Consider the following 13,534-nt stretch of genomic DNA (forward strand, 5'->3'; position numbering starts at 1 on the left):
TAATGTTTTTACTTGCAGGTGAGTTTTTGGTCCATTTTCAATTATTGTTTGGCTGTCATATAAGATGGGCCAGTTATCAGGAAGACAGCCTTGTGTTTGGCTAAATTCTGGGCTACCTACCTCCTATTACTCTCTGTACACACACTGGGGGTTAGAGACAGTTACTCAAGTTCCTGGAGACAACTGATCTCAGCCAAGAAACCATAACTCAGCTTCTACTCATCAAGCTCAAACTAAAGTGAACAATGCATGACAGACAGATGATGTTCTTCATCCGCGCTCAATGTATCATGACCAGAGCTTGGGGTAGCAAGTTGTTTGACACTAGCCTGCTTATTTACTGACTTTAGCCTAATTTTCAAGACATTTCCTAGTGACTAGAGACACCTGAAGCTTGAAGTGAGGCAACAAGCTCCTATAAGAAAAAAGAGGCAAGATAAAGGACTTTTCTCTTAAGACGTCTGAATTGCTTTAGGGTATCTGTTTTCCCCAAAAAAGTTGGCATTTGCCTTGGACCAGCTATATCACGATGAAGAACCATCATTCTTATTTTGGTTACATTATGGTCTTGACTGAATGGTAAACACCAGCTTTTAAGATGGAAACCACCATGGTAATCCACGAGTGACATTTCTCATGCAATTGGTTCTATGGTCTGATGCCCCTGAAGCCTGGCCTGGGAAAGCGGGAAGGTGATTGTTCACTCCTCCACTCTATTTATATATAGCTATTGAAAGTTAGAGCCTTTCTCCAGGGCTTGGCCTCTTTAATTGGAGTGCAAAACACAATTCCCATTAAGATACCACTTGAAGCAAGGAAACCGTATTCATATCCTGTGAGCCAATGTGGATTTTTCCACTGATGCCCATTTCAATGTCTCAGTTCCTGAACGCAAGAATGGGGCTGTCAGAAAGCTTAACGTTTCCAGGATTTGGGATAGGGGAATCCTGTGAGCACTGTCTCATGACTTGAGAAAAATTTATCTATTCTGAGAAACTCATAGTTATTTATCCTTATAATAATTACTCATTTCTAATTTGAGAAAGAGTCATTTGGGAGGCAAGAGTCTTACTGTGGTGATTCATTTCTTTCTTTCATGGGGATTAATTGCACTATTGGACAAAGCACAATGTGAGTTGCATCATTGCACACTACACATGAGAGCAATATGAGATATTAAGGAATGGATATTTTCCAAAGTCTAATTCTGCTTTCTGTCAACAGCCGGACTAACTTTAAGGGTGTTCTTTTTTTTTCTCTCTCCTTTTTCCCCCACTTAAGTATCTCCAATTCTAATGTCATGTGCAAGGGGCTCTCAGAAATAGAACCAGTACAGAAAACATGTGGTAAAGCCTCCTGTTTCTAATCCACAGAGGACCCTTAAATGGTGGTCCTTTGAGGTTGGCCATGGTACTAATTGTGGGAACAAGGCTTAGGGACAAGGACTAAACCTAAGTAAAAAAGAAGCTCAGACCATCTGTGTGCATGAACACACAGGACGCTTGGGGACCAGGTAGATAGATCCAAACTCCGAACTGGTGGAAACGAAGACAGCTTTGTGAAATGGGGAGTAGGCTCATGAGACAAAGGTGGGCCTGTGTGTCTATAAAATTAGGGACCAGGGCACCTGGGTGGCTCAGTCGGTGGAGCATCTGCCTTCAGCTCAGGTTATGATCCTCAGAGTCCCGGGATCGAGCCCCACATGGGGCTCCTCGCTCAGCAGGGAGTCTGCTTCTCCCTCCCTCCAATCCCCGCTCGTGCACTCTCTCTCTCTCTCAAATAAATAAATAAAGTCTTAAAAAATTAGGAACCAGAACTAGATGAAAGATGTAGAATAATAACACAGAGAGGAACCAAGAAAATATGAAGAGGTAAATGTAAATACAAAGGGGGTGGGTAGAATTAGTAGAAGACAAATACCTTCAATGAGTATAGTTTATTTTTCTGGAGGTCAGTGCATTTTATACACCTTTTTGGTTATTGCAAGAAACCTCTGGGAGTTAAATGGACAGGATTATTACATTCTTTTATAACTAATAGTGACTCGCACTGGTTTGCAAAGAGGAAATGTTTTAGGGGTGGTAATGGTTGGAGGGATGTTAAGAGATAATTGTTTCTATCCTGGTCTTATCATTAGGTAGGTCATTTGATTTGCTGGGCCTCATTTGTCTCAGCTGTAAAATGGGTTAATGAATAAAAAAATTAAAAAAAATTTTAAAAATGGGTTAATGAATTATAAAGTTCCTTCTATTGCTGAGATAATGAACATAAAATTACTATTTTTAGAGAGCATTTTTCACTTGTGTTCATATAAAAATAAATGTCTACTCATCAGAATGTCTTCTGATTCGCTCTAACTCCCGTACGTTTCCTTCGGAACATAACTGTAAAAGATTTCTATTCATTCTCAAGAAGTCAGGCCTCCATTTAAAAGATGAGGTCTTCTCAAAATGCAGACAGTAGGACAAGGATTTGGGATTACAAATCGGCATAAGTTCTGTTACCTGATGCTCTTGTTATTTGTTTCCAAAATTCTGCATTTATATCTAATTCCTTTGCATTATTGTATTTCTTTCTGCTCATGAAAGACAATTTGCTTTCTCTTCCTGAGTTACAAAAGGAAGGACAGAAGAAAGGAAAGAACAATTGAAAATTTTAGGGTGTCTACTGTTAGAATTTTATATGTCAATATCATTCCATCACTCATAAGCTAGAGCAATAAAACAAATGATAGTGTTTCTTCTGGGGTGTGTGTGTGGGTGGGTATTATTTTATCCCCAAACATAAACACATAGGTCTGTGGATCTACTAACCTCTCTCTCCTCTCTCTCCTTTCCTAAAGGCAGAGCCTCATACAAGTTACATTTCTTGTTTCTACTTCCTCACCTCCAATTAACTCCTCACCCTGCCTGCAAGCTGACTTCTGCCCCTATCCTACTACTGAAACTTTCCCTAGCGAAGTACTCCATGACTCTCTATGGCAGTTAACACTATCGACCATATTTTCCCTTCTGAAATTCTCTCCACCCTAAGATCCCATGACCCCAATCTTTCCTGATGACTTGCTGGTCATCTATAAGAATTCCTCTTTGTCTGCCCAGCCCTTCAATGTCTGTGCTGTGTTTACCGGGCCTGTTTCCCTGACTCTTTTTTCCCTCACTTGTTCTTGCCGGGGGATTTCCCTCATACAATTTTTTAAATCTCAAGTCTAGATCTCTTCTCCGAAGTTCCAGGCCAATGTGTCTAGCTTCCAGAATTCTCTACCCACAGGCATCTTACATGCAAATGTTCAAATTCCAACTCTTTATCTTTTACCAAAACTGACTTCCCTTCCCGCACTTTCTGTCTCAGTCCATGCGCCGCCATCCAAGCCCATCATCCGCCCCAGATGCTGAATCTGGAAGCATCCTCTCAACCCTCACTTCTGATCAATTACCCAACCCATCCCTTCCTCTGTGTTTGCATCATCAAGGCTCAGGACTTGGCCGTTTCTCACTTACTGTGGAGGCCTCTGATTTGTATCTGGGATTCCAGTCTTGCTGTGACCTCTTTGCTGTGACCAATTTTCCACCATGCCACCAGAAAGATTTTTCTAGAACACATCATCTCAGTGTCGTTCCACTGCTTCATTCCCATGGATTGAAAGCTTTGTTTCACTTCACGTTAAAGTTGAAACTCTTTGTCCCGACTTTCTAGTCCTTTATTACTTCCCTCTTGTCCGTCTCCTCAGTTTGTCTTGTACACAAACTCTCTGCTCTGCCAATCTGTATTAATCATGAAGCAGGCATGCTCTTCCAAGAGCTGTGTTTTACAAATGTTCTTTACTGACTGTGGAGTGTCTTTTCATCTCAATGTGGTGGGTGGATTGCCTACTTTTACCTTCCTGACAATGAACTGCTGGGGTTGAGGGGGCTTGAACCCTACCCCTCCTACTCCAGTGCTTCAAGCAGTTCCCAATAAAACAAACTTAATACATGAGCTGAAATCTAGCTTTTATTTTTTATTTTTTTAATAAAAAGGATTTTATTTATTTATTTGACAGAGAGAGAGAGAGAGAGAGAGAACAAGCTGGGGGAGGGACAGAGGAAGAAGCAGAAGCAGACTCACTGCTGAGCAGGGAGCTGGATGCAGGGCTCGACCCCAGGGACCCCAGGACCATGATCTGAACCAAAGGCAGATGCTTAACTGACTAAGCCACCCAGGCACCCCTGAAATCTAGCTTTTAAATTTCAACTGGCTTTTAGAAGTCGTTTCAAAATTGCTATATGGTTAAAACATGCACTATTTCCTCTTCTGCTCTTAGTTTTACTAAATTATATAGTTATAGCTTTGTTTTCCTGATAATAACTAAATTTCCATTTATTCCCATGTCAAATTCCTAACAGGCGTACTCACATTGTCTCCTCTGAGGATCATCCATAAATTCTTTTAAAAGATCCTAACCAGTAATCATGAATCATTCAGTGTATTTTTCTTTACTGTTCTTATCATAGTATAAAAACTTAGCCACTTGCTATTAAACTAAGGAAAAGGAAAACTATAAACTGTCACATAAAAAACCTGTGTGCAGAGTTTCCTCGAGGAGAATTAGATATTTAAAATTCTTCGGCCTTGTTTGGTAACTAACATTGCTTCTCAGTTTGTTTTATGGATAACGAACAAAACTCACCACACTTGATTGTTCCTGCCCAATTATTAGCTGGTCTCCTCCGTTCCCTGCAAGCTCCCTCTGTGAGGGAGGGACCATGCCTATCATTTTGACACCGTGTCTCTAGCACCAAGACTTATCCATAGCTGGCTCTTAATAAACAATTTAAAAATCAATGTTGAAATAGTTAACTTTTGTTTTATGTGCTATTTTACAGAAGTCCAAATTAAGCTGCCAAAGAGGAGAGAAAATGTCACACGACATCACAAAAACTGCACTGGGTCACCTCTTCATCATGAAATGGCAAAAGAGGTTTGTTCCCTGCCCCCACTCCCACCCCCATCTCTTGTCTTTCTAGGCTGAACTCTTAGACACAACTAGTTGAAAGTTTTACGATTCAGAGCAACCTTTTGGTCAGTCAAAGGCAGTCCACTAAGTGAATCTGGGATGAATTTAGTAATGATTAAACTTGGCAAGTATCTCTGTGGGAAACAAGGCACAACAAAGTAGATCTCTGTGTCTAAGTCACAGAAGCAAAGAAAAACTTTTCAAGAATTGCCCCACCTATAACAACATGAACACTGGGTTCAGAAGAAGTGTCCATTAATTCAAGTAGATTTTTTCGACAATAAACTCTCCCAGTATCATAAAATAAGTTTGCTCTCTGCAGTTTCTTAATTAGTGACCATTCATCAGGAAGTTGTACCACATCAAGGGATGCCCATAATAGACTCAATATTCTCCATATAATATCATTTAGGCAAGCCATTGTTTTCACATTTTTGGTTGATAAAAAAGAAGAGAGTCTTTTCAAAGTATGTGCATCTGGTTAGGAGAGAATAGGACAAACCCAGAGTTACAAAAAGTGACATTTTTGTTTCCTGATTCAGCACAAAGAAAGCCAGAGCCTTCAAGTTCTGAGTTTTCCTTGGTGTGGGACCCTAGACTCCAAGCCCTGATCCAGACATGGGTATTGCAAAAACACAATGAGATATCCTGGTAAGGTGGCAATTCTAGGAATGGTCAAAATAGATTCCATCTTTCTGGGAAATGTCACTCCATTTTGTAATAAATCTGGAATGACTTCCCAACCAAGATGCTGTCGATGAGGAAAAGCATGGGCTTTCCAGTTTTCCAAATGCAAGGAGAAAACAAGTTAGATGACTGTTTATAAAAATGAATCCACTGGAAAGGGGGCTCCTGTTGATGACAAACATTTATTTTATTCCGTCTGTTTAGTGTGGGAAAAGAACACACTTAAAGTTCGCCAAACATGGTAAGTATGAGTTTCTGCAGAGTCCCTGAATCTTGTGTTGAGAGTTCTCTAAGCAAAATTTTTCTATCCTATTCCCAAATGCATTAACAGTAGGCGGGACAGAAAAAAGCGAGGGCAAACTAAAATAGCCTAAAAACTAGCACATTTGCTGTGTAGCTTCTATGACGCTGTCCCTTTTTCCTAATTCTGTGGTCTAAATTCTATCTAATCTCAAAAGCCAATTCCTCTTCAACTCAATTAGACGTCACCTCCAGCACTTTGTACTCTCAGAAACATGCACACCTTCTGGCTTATAGGGCGATCACATGTGCATTTACCATCTGAGCTCTAGGCAGGCACCCTTGCTTATCTCTGCAATATCCAGTGTGATTCCTTATCAGCAGAATCAACTATAACTTTGAGCAATTGTCCCTTTAATTCTTTAAATCTGTAAGCATGTGATACTAGAACTGCTATAAATCACAGTAAATTGCTACAATGAAACGTAGATAATATAGAAAAATGTAATGATTATCTTCAGAATGATTTACATAGATGATGGTAATTAACATGAAAATGGTGTCATTATCCTTTTTTCTCTTCTTTACCTTTTTGGTTCCTAGTGTTCACAATAAGCATTTCTGCTAATGATCTTTCCTGCTCCTATGCGCCGTGGAGCTGTAACGGTCCCTAGTGATTCTCATGTAAGTCTAGTATCTTCCTCGCATATCTGGGGTTCTCTTTATTTCAAAGCCCTCTGCTGTTACTCCCCTAGGCATTCGTTCACATGTTTCAGTCACCTCCACACTTTTTCTTTGGTTTGTTCTCTGATTCCAAATACTCAAGGACCCCTGCCCTTTAATTCAGTGGTAAATATTTGCGTTCTGGGGCTCTTCTATGATAATAGGGCTGGATAATGAGTGTTTACTATTCTGAAACAGGAGACCCATGTTGCAAGGAAAGAGAAACAGATGGGATTCAAGAGAATGAACCTGGGACCCCCAGGACCTGATATAAGAAGAGCTAAAATTACAAGAGGCTTGTTGGAAGAAATGTCATACTCCATATACCTTCAGCTATGACACTTGCTGGAATTCTCGCTGGAGAAGAGACTAAGGCAGAGCTACTGGGAGAAAGAGCTGGAAGACAAAGCTGCCAACAGTGAGGCCATCCTCTAAGAAGGCCAACCAGCAGAACACCACTTCAGTGGCTGCCAGTGAAACTCAAAAGGGGGGGCAGGACTAGAATCCATGGCTAAAAGTCAAGTTTAGTCATTAGGAAGGAAAAGCCTGTAGAAGTCTCTGGATGGGGGTTGAGTTTATTTTCCAGCAGTTAGAGTCAGGTTCAGGGAGGCCTGTCGGTGCTAAGAGGGAGGAACTGTCTGAAGGTTCAGAGGTCTTGTAATACAGCGGAGGGCTAGAGTGTAAATTAGGACCCAGAGTACAAATCCAACTGCACAAACCAAGGGATTAGTGCTGGAAGGTGAAGGAGGGAACCATGACTCAGTGCACTCAAGGTAGCCAGGGTACATACACCATAAACCCTACTGGGAAGAGGAAATTGGTGCTAGCCCTCAGGACGGATGGATGTCTGAATTGGTTTCTTTTGCTCCAGTGAATGGGCAAGGCTATGATAACAGGACCTTTTGTACCTGTGTTGCATGACTCACGGAACAGGCAGGTATGAATGCAGGCTAAGAAGAGAGGGGTTTGGTCCAGGTTTTGGACATTCCTACTGTCCTGAAGAACCAAAGAGCCTGGCAAAAACTCCAGTGCTCTGGTGTTCTGTTCAAGTCCCAGTGTGTGATGTTTCTGTTTCTCAGGAGCTTTCCTCGAATTGCCTCCCCACTGTGGGCACTTGAGAAGTGATGGCTGCCACCACCCTCAACACTATTATTATTTCCTTCCAGGTCAATACCATCATCCCAGGAGTTAAATGATAACCTCTTTGCTCATTTAAAATGTCATGCTCATGACTGATTGACATTGTTTTTGAAGTGCTCTTGTTCCAAAATTAGACACATAATATTTTAAACAGCACATAACTTAGAAGCATATGGAAATCCTATGAAGGATACGTATACTACAAATGGAGGGTGTCGGTTCAGATGCTTTTGGATGGAGATACCAGAAAATTGGCCTCGAACTGGCTTAAATAATAGAGGGAACTAACTGGCTCTCCAAAGGGAGAACTGGAAGTGACTTCAGATGTGGACTGGTCCAGTAGTTCAATGATACCAAGGAATGAGGTTCCTTTCTTTCCTTCTTTCTTGCCTCGGTTGGCTTGCCTCTGAGGTAAGTTTGCCAGCACTGCTAGGCTACACACATCTTTATTTATGCACAGCAAGAAACAGATTATCTTTGCCTCAGCATTCCTAGAAAATGTCTGGCACTTCACCATGATTAGATCATCTTCTGGGACTTATCCACTCAGGAACCGATCACTTTGTTGACTGGCTGAGCAGAGGTCATGTGTTCTACTCTGGTTCTGAGGGTGATGTGTGTTTCCCCAGAACCACATGAGTCCTCAGTCTCCACATGAGACTGGAGCTGCTGGGAGGGTAGAAGGGAATTGTTACTGAAAGAGGTAGCAGTTAGGGTCCAAAGGTACGAACAAAAAACGAATTCTAATTAAGAGAGAGAAAAAAAAGGAATTGATCAGAAGAACATTAATACAACAAACCAACAAAAAAGCTGGAAAACCAGGTGGGGTAAAAAGTGCATACATTTCCTAGGGCTCCTATAATAAAGTACCACAAACTAGGGGACTGACAGAAAAAAAAAATCAAAGTTCTTGAGGCTAGAAGTCTGAGATTAGGGTATTGGCAGGGCAAGAGGGGAAATCTGCTCTGTGCTCCTCTCCTGGCTCCTGGTGGTTTGCTAGCAATCGTTGGAGCTCCTTGGTTTGTAGATGCATCACTCGGATCTCTACTTTTACCTTCATGTGGTGTTCTTCCTGTGTGGGTGTCTGTGTCCAAATTTCCTCTTTTTATAAGGACACAGTCATATTAAGTTGATCTTAACTTGATAACAGAGACCCTATTTGTATGTAAGTTCCCATTCACAGGTACTATGGGATTAGGACTTCAACATTTTGGGGAAATGGACAAAACTGAACCCATAATGATGTAAGAATCAACTCAGGCCATGGCAACCACATAGCCAGGCATGGCCTTGGCACCCTAGCCACTGGATGTTTGATGTTACTTCTGCTGGTTCTGGTGACCCATGAAGCTGTCCTAGCTTCGCAGTGTCACCGTGTCGTGCCAACTCCTTGGCTTCTGGGTGTGGGGAGAGGGGAGCTGCTGGCTCCTTCTCCTTCCCCTCCCCCAAGATTTATGAAGCTTGGTATTCTCCTAACACTAGGCCACCAAAAATGAAAACTATCTGCTGCAGGTGGATACTTGTAGCTACCATGCAGCAAGGGGGGATTCTTTCCTCTTTTTGTAGAAGGATGATTGGGGAAAAGCTAGGCACTGTGTCCTGAGGTGCCAGGGGATCTGATTCTGATGAAAAGTAAAAAGGAACAGAAATGGCAGGATGCAAAAGCCAAAGACAAACTTCCACTCTGCATTTTGTCCTTGGGGTGACTCAGTTTACCTTCCTCTACTTGTTTATGAAAAGAAGCTGTGTTCAGGGGTTGTGTTATCCCAGCCAGGGTACGTGAGTAGAGCTCAGCTGAGCCATGCTCCGGGATGAAGGCCTGTGGTGAGAGTGCCGAAGAAGAGCAGCAGAGCCCACAGTCAGTTGTCCTGCTTTCTGCACATTGGCAAACTCATGGGACGTCTTGATTAGCCCCAATCCAACGCTGACCCATTTGCTTTTGAAATGGCACTAAGATGCCTAAGTATCGGAGATAAGCCTGCCTAATGATAGGCTACGTTTATGTTCTAATTAGGCTATGATTCATTCCCTTGTGGTAACACTTCTAATGTTGTAACCTCCTGGAGATTAGAAGGTGTCTCATCTATTGTATTTTCAGTGCCCAGTGTCCCTGCAGCTGGCAGGTACACTTTGGATGCCCAGCAAATGTCAGATAAAATAGTGAATGGATAGATATAAAACGTTGTTGTGTGTGTGTGTGTGTGTGTGTGTGTGTGTGTGTGTAGGGATTTTGAGGGGGAGGCAGGGGGACAGTAGAAATTATTAGACAACTCTAAAAGGCTCTCAGTTTGGAAAAATGATTTTTTTTCCTCAAAGCAGTTCTACTATGATCCGTGACCTTCCCTGACGTGTACCACAACCACGGTACGTAGTTTAAACACCAGGAGATACACAGAGGTGATGGGATGTATACTTAATCTCCCAGAAATCAGGCCTTGCTTGTATCTCAGCAGAGGTTTGTAATGCAAGATCATTAGGCTAATTCTGCTCCTCCTCCAGCGAGAAACCCTGGAAACTGGCAGAGATTTCACCAATTTACACTTTCCTGAAGTGACCTTGAACTAGGTTTTCATTATATCTGTTCCAGATTGATAGGTATTGGTATTTTTTTTTTATTCCTCTCCAGGAAATCAAATACAAAAGGTCCCCCAACTTAGATTATTCACCTGGGATTTTTTTTTATTTTAGGATGTTGCGAAAGTGATACACGCTCAGGAGAAACTATATTTTGAATTTCGAATTTGATCTTTTCCTGGACTAGTGATATGCAACGCCACCTCTCACGGTGCCAGGACCCCAATGGCCACAGCCCCCCTCTCCCACACCACCATGAAGGGAAACAACTGATAGCTTAAAACTATTTGTACCCATGTAGCCACTCACTTTAAGTACAGTAGTCAGTAAATTGCATGAGATACTCAATATGCGTTAGATGATTTTGTCCAATCGTAGGCTAACATAAGTGTTCCAAGCAAAGGTAGGCCAGGCTAAAAGCTATGATATTTGGTAGGTTAGGTATATTCAGTGCATTTTTGACTTACAATATTTCAACTTACAATGAGTATATTGAAACATAACCCCATTGTAGGTCAAAGAGGACCTGTGAACAATGATGAAAAATAAATAAAATGCTTTAAAATCTGGACAGAGGACAGAATTTGAAATGTTTTAGCCTGTGTTATATTCACCTCTGAAAATGCATTAGCTCGGTCTTTTGAATTTGAGTTCCTTCAGAGTTCTAGAAGCAAACAAGAATTAATTTCAAACAAAAATCTGTCTTTATTTGTATAATACTAGTTTAAACTCAGTTAGAAAAAACATGTTTTTTAAATTAAATTTCCTTTGAAAAACAAAGGCTTGAGTTAAGGGGGAAAATGTTTTGGAAACTTGAAGCTCCAAAAAACAAAACTTGAAGGAAAATCAAAATGGTTTTAGGGCTTTCTGAAAAATCCCTAATACTGCTGAATCCCCTTCCTTCATTTGTAGTAGGAACTGGTGTAAACTCTCTTGCCTCTCCACCATGAAAACGGAACCCCTTTACCAATTCAGTGTTAACTTTTTTTTCATTATTACATTAATAACTCTTTTCCACCCTTGTTTATAATTTCCAGTTAAAATGCAAATGATTTGACATAGCAAATTTAAAAACTTGAGACATTTACTTCTCAGCGTAGAATAAGTGCATCTGAATGGCCAGCAATGGTGAGAAGTATACAAACTAAATGCATCTATCACCACTTACCCTAAATTATTCATTTGATATTTTCTCAAATTTGAAACACGTGATACCTAACTGATCTACGGTTTCTTAAAGAACCATAGTTTAAATGTTTATTTAACAAACATGCGATTGAGTGCTAGGTATACGCCATCCTGCTAGGTACATGTCTAATAAGAAAAGATACTCCAATTCGTCTCTGGTGTGTCACCTTTATTCACATCTTATTTCAGACCCAGCTCCTAGACATCTAGAATAATTTTTTACTGTGTATTTATGAAGACGTCTGTCTCCCCTGTGTAGCATCTGTGATGATGCTATTCAAAAAATCTTCCATCCATCCATCTCATTGCATGCATGCTCTCCCTGTTACTATGGCAGCCTTTCATCAATGAACCATAAACATAACCCTCACTAGTTTATAGTGATAATAAGAATTATATTCTTACTCTTAAGTCTCGTGATGGTCTTGGGAGAGGCAAACTCAAATGCATTTATTGCCCGAAGGGGTAAGAGAAAAATGTGAGTAAAAAAAAAAATAATGAGGAGTGGCAGGCCTTTAGCAAACTGGGGATATATGTTCTGCCTATAGGCATTCGAATTCATTCAGGAACATGATGCTAGCCCAAGAGAACACTTCTGTGGAGTATTTTTTTGTGTGTGTCTGTTGATTCTGATTTTTTTTCTTAACATTTTGAACAATGGTAAGGCAATATAGGCTTCCCCTCTTTTAAAGCACAAATACAAAGATCTGTGGTCTTAAACTCCTTAAACAGTTTTCTGATGAGAGTGCTATTAACTAAAATGATAAAAATACTAATAACTGAAAACAAATTTTCATTTCCAGATTGATCTATCAGAACCATATGGCATTTTGAATTCCCAGTAACTCCTAGGGTTGTATTGCTCTTTATTATTATTAATTATTATTATTATTATTGTTATTGTTATTGTTATTAGTTAATTGTTTGAGAGCTCCTGTCAGCAAACTTTTGCTCTGAGTTTTGACTAGAAATCATTAGATGTGGTGGTTGTTTTCTATAGTGTTGACTCTAAATTCATCCCTGCACTCTTCAAATCATTATCCCATTCAGTGGGATTGCAAAAGGAGCCCATCTCCGAAGAATGATGGGAAAGCACAACAGCTGCTTTGAACAAATCCTACAAACACAATTTAGCACAGATACAGAACAGGAAGAAAAAATAAAGACTGACTAATTATGGGCGAGGGTGTGCCCTGAAGCCTCGAATCTGGAAATTATTAATTCCTATTTTTTCTCTCACCTCCCCAAAGGTTCAACGCGTACATTGATGTCTGGAGTAAAATCCACACAAGATGCATTTTCACCACAGCATCTGGTTCTCTGGGAACCCCATGGCCTGCTTTCTTGCTGCCTTTAACCTTTTGTCTGAAGTATGTTCTGGCAGCCAAAGATGTGTCTGAATTACTTTGTGTTTTCAGGAATCCCACTTTCCCTTCACTCATAAAATCTGCAACCTGGTGTAGGGATGTTTGCAATGTGTTTCCCCCGGTCCTTACATTTTGGGGGAGGGTCATGGAGCTATTCGCTTCACATCCACCCACATCTCAGTCCTCATCCCACCCAGAGATTGAGGTTTCCTTTGTCAATAGTCTGTACTCAAAACCACAAACCCTATGGTGATCAGTGAAACCATGTCTTGCTTGATGAATGAGGTAGCTAGTAGATCTCTGTCCTTTTGTGAAAAGAATATAAAATGAAGCAAATCTTAAAAGGAAAACCTGTACTGTTTTTAAGAGCAAAAGTGCTCAAGTTTAAAAAAAAAATACGTTAGATCTGTTACACTATTGTTGGCATCAGACCTAGGAGCTTTGTTATATTAAAAACATCTTCTACAAAAGCAACCAATTTAAGAAGAGTACGAAGAGCCTAAAATATATATCTCTCAAGCATCTTCCTTACAGAAGCAGAACCAAATGTTATATAATGTGAATGAGATAAAACCACAATCAGTGGCCTTCCTCCTCCAAACGGAGGGGACTTCTCAAA

General features: G+C 40.6%; 2 long non-coding RNA genes across 2 annotated transcripts; both read left to right on the forward strand.

Moving 5' to 3' along the window:
* Window positions 1-4,876: 4,876 nt before the first annotated feature.
* LOC119874308 lies at window positions 4,877-8,263 on the forward strand. The gene is made up of 3 exons (XR_005367481.1): window positions 4,877-4,960; window positions 6,527-6,607; window positions 6,845-8,263. It is a non-coding gene; the product is annotated as an uncharacterized LOC119874308 (long non-coding RNA).
* An 834-nt stretch (window positions 8,264-9,097) lies between these two features.
* LOC111098185 lies at window positions 9,098-13,534 on the forward strand. The gene is made up of 3 exons (XR_005367482.1): window positions 9,098-9,488; window positions 10,106-10,150; window positions 12,799-13,534. It is a non-coding gene; the product is annotated as an uncharacterized LOC111098185 (long non-coding RNA).

The sequence above is a fragment of the Canis lupus genome, chromosome 12 (assembly GCF_011100685.1).
Source record: "Canis lupus familiaris isolate Mischka breed German Shepherd chromosome 12, alternate assembly UU_Cfam_GSD_1.0, whole genome shotgun sequence".
NCBI classification, from domain to species: domain Eukaryota; kingdom Metazoa; phylum Chordata; class Mammalia; order Carnivora; family Canidae; genus Canis; species Canis lupus.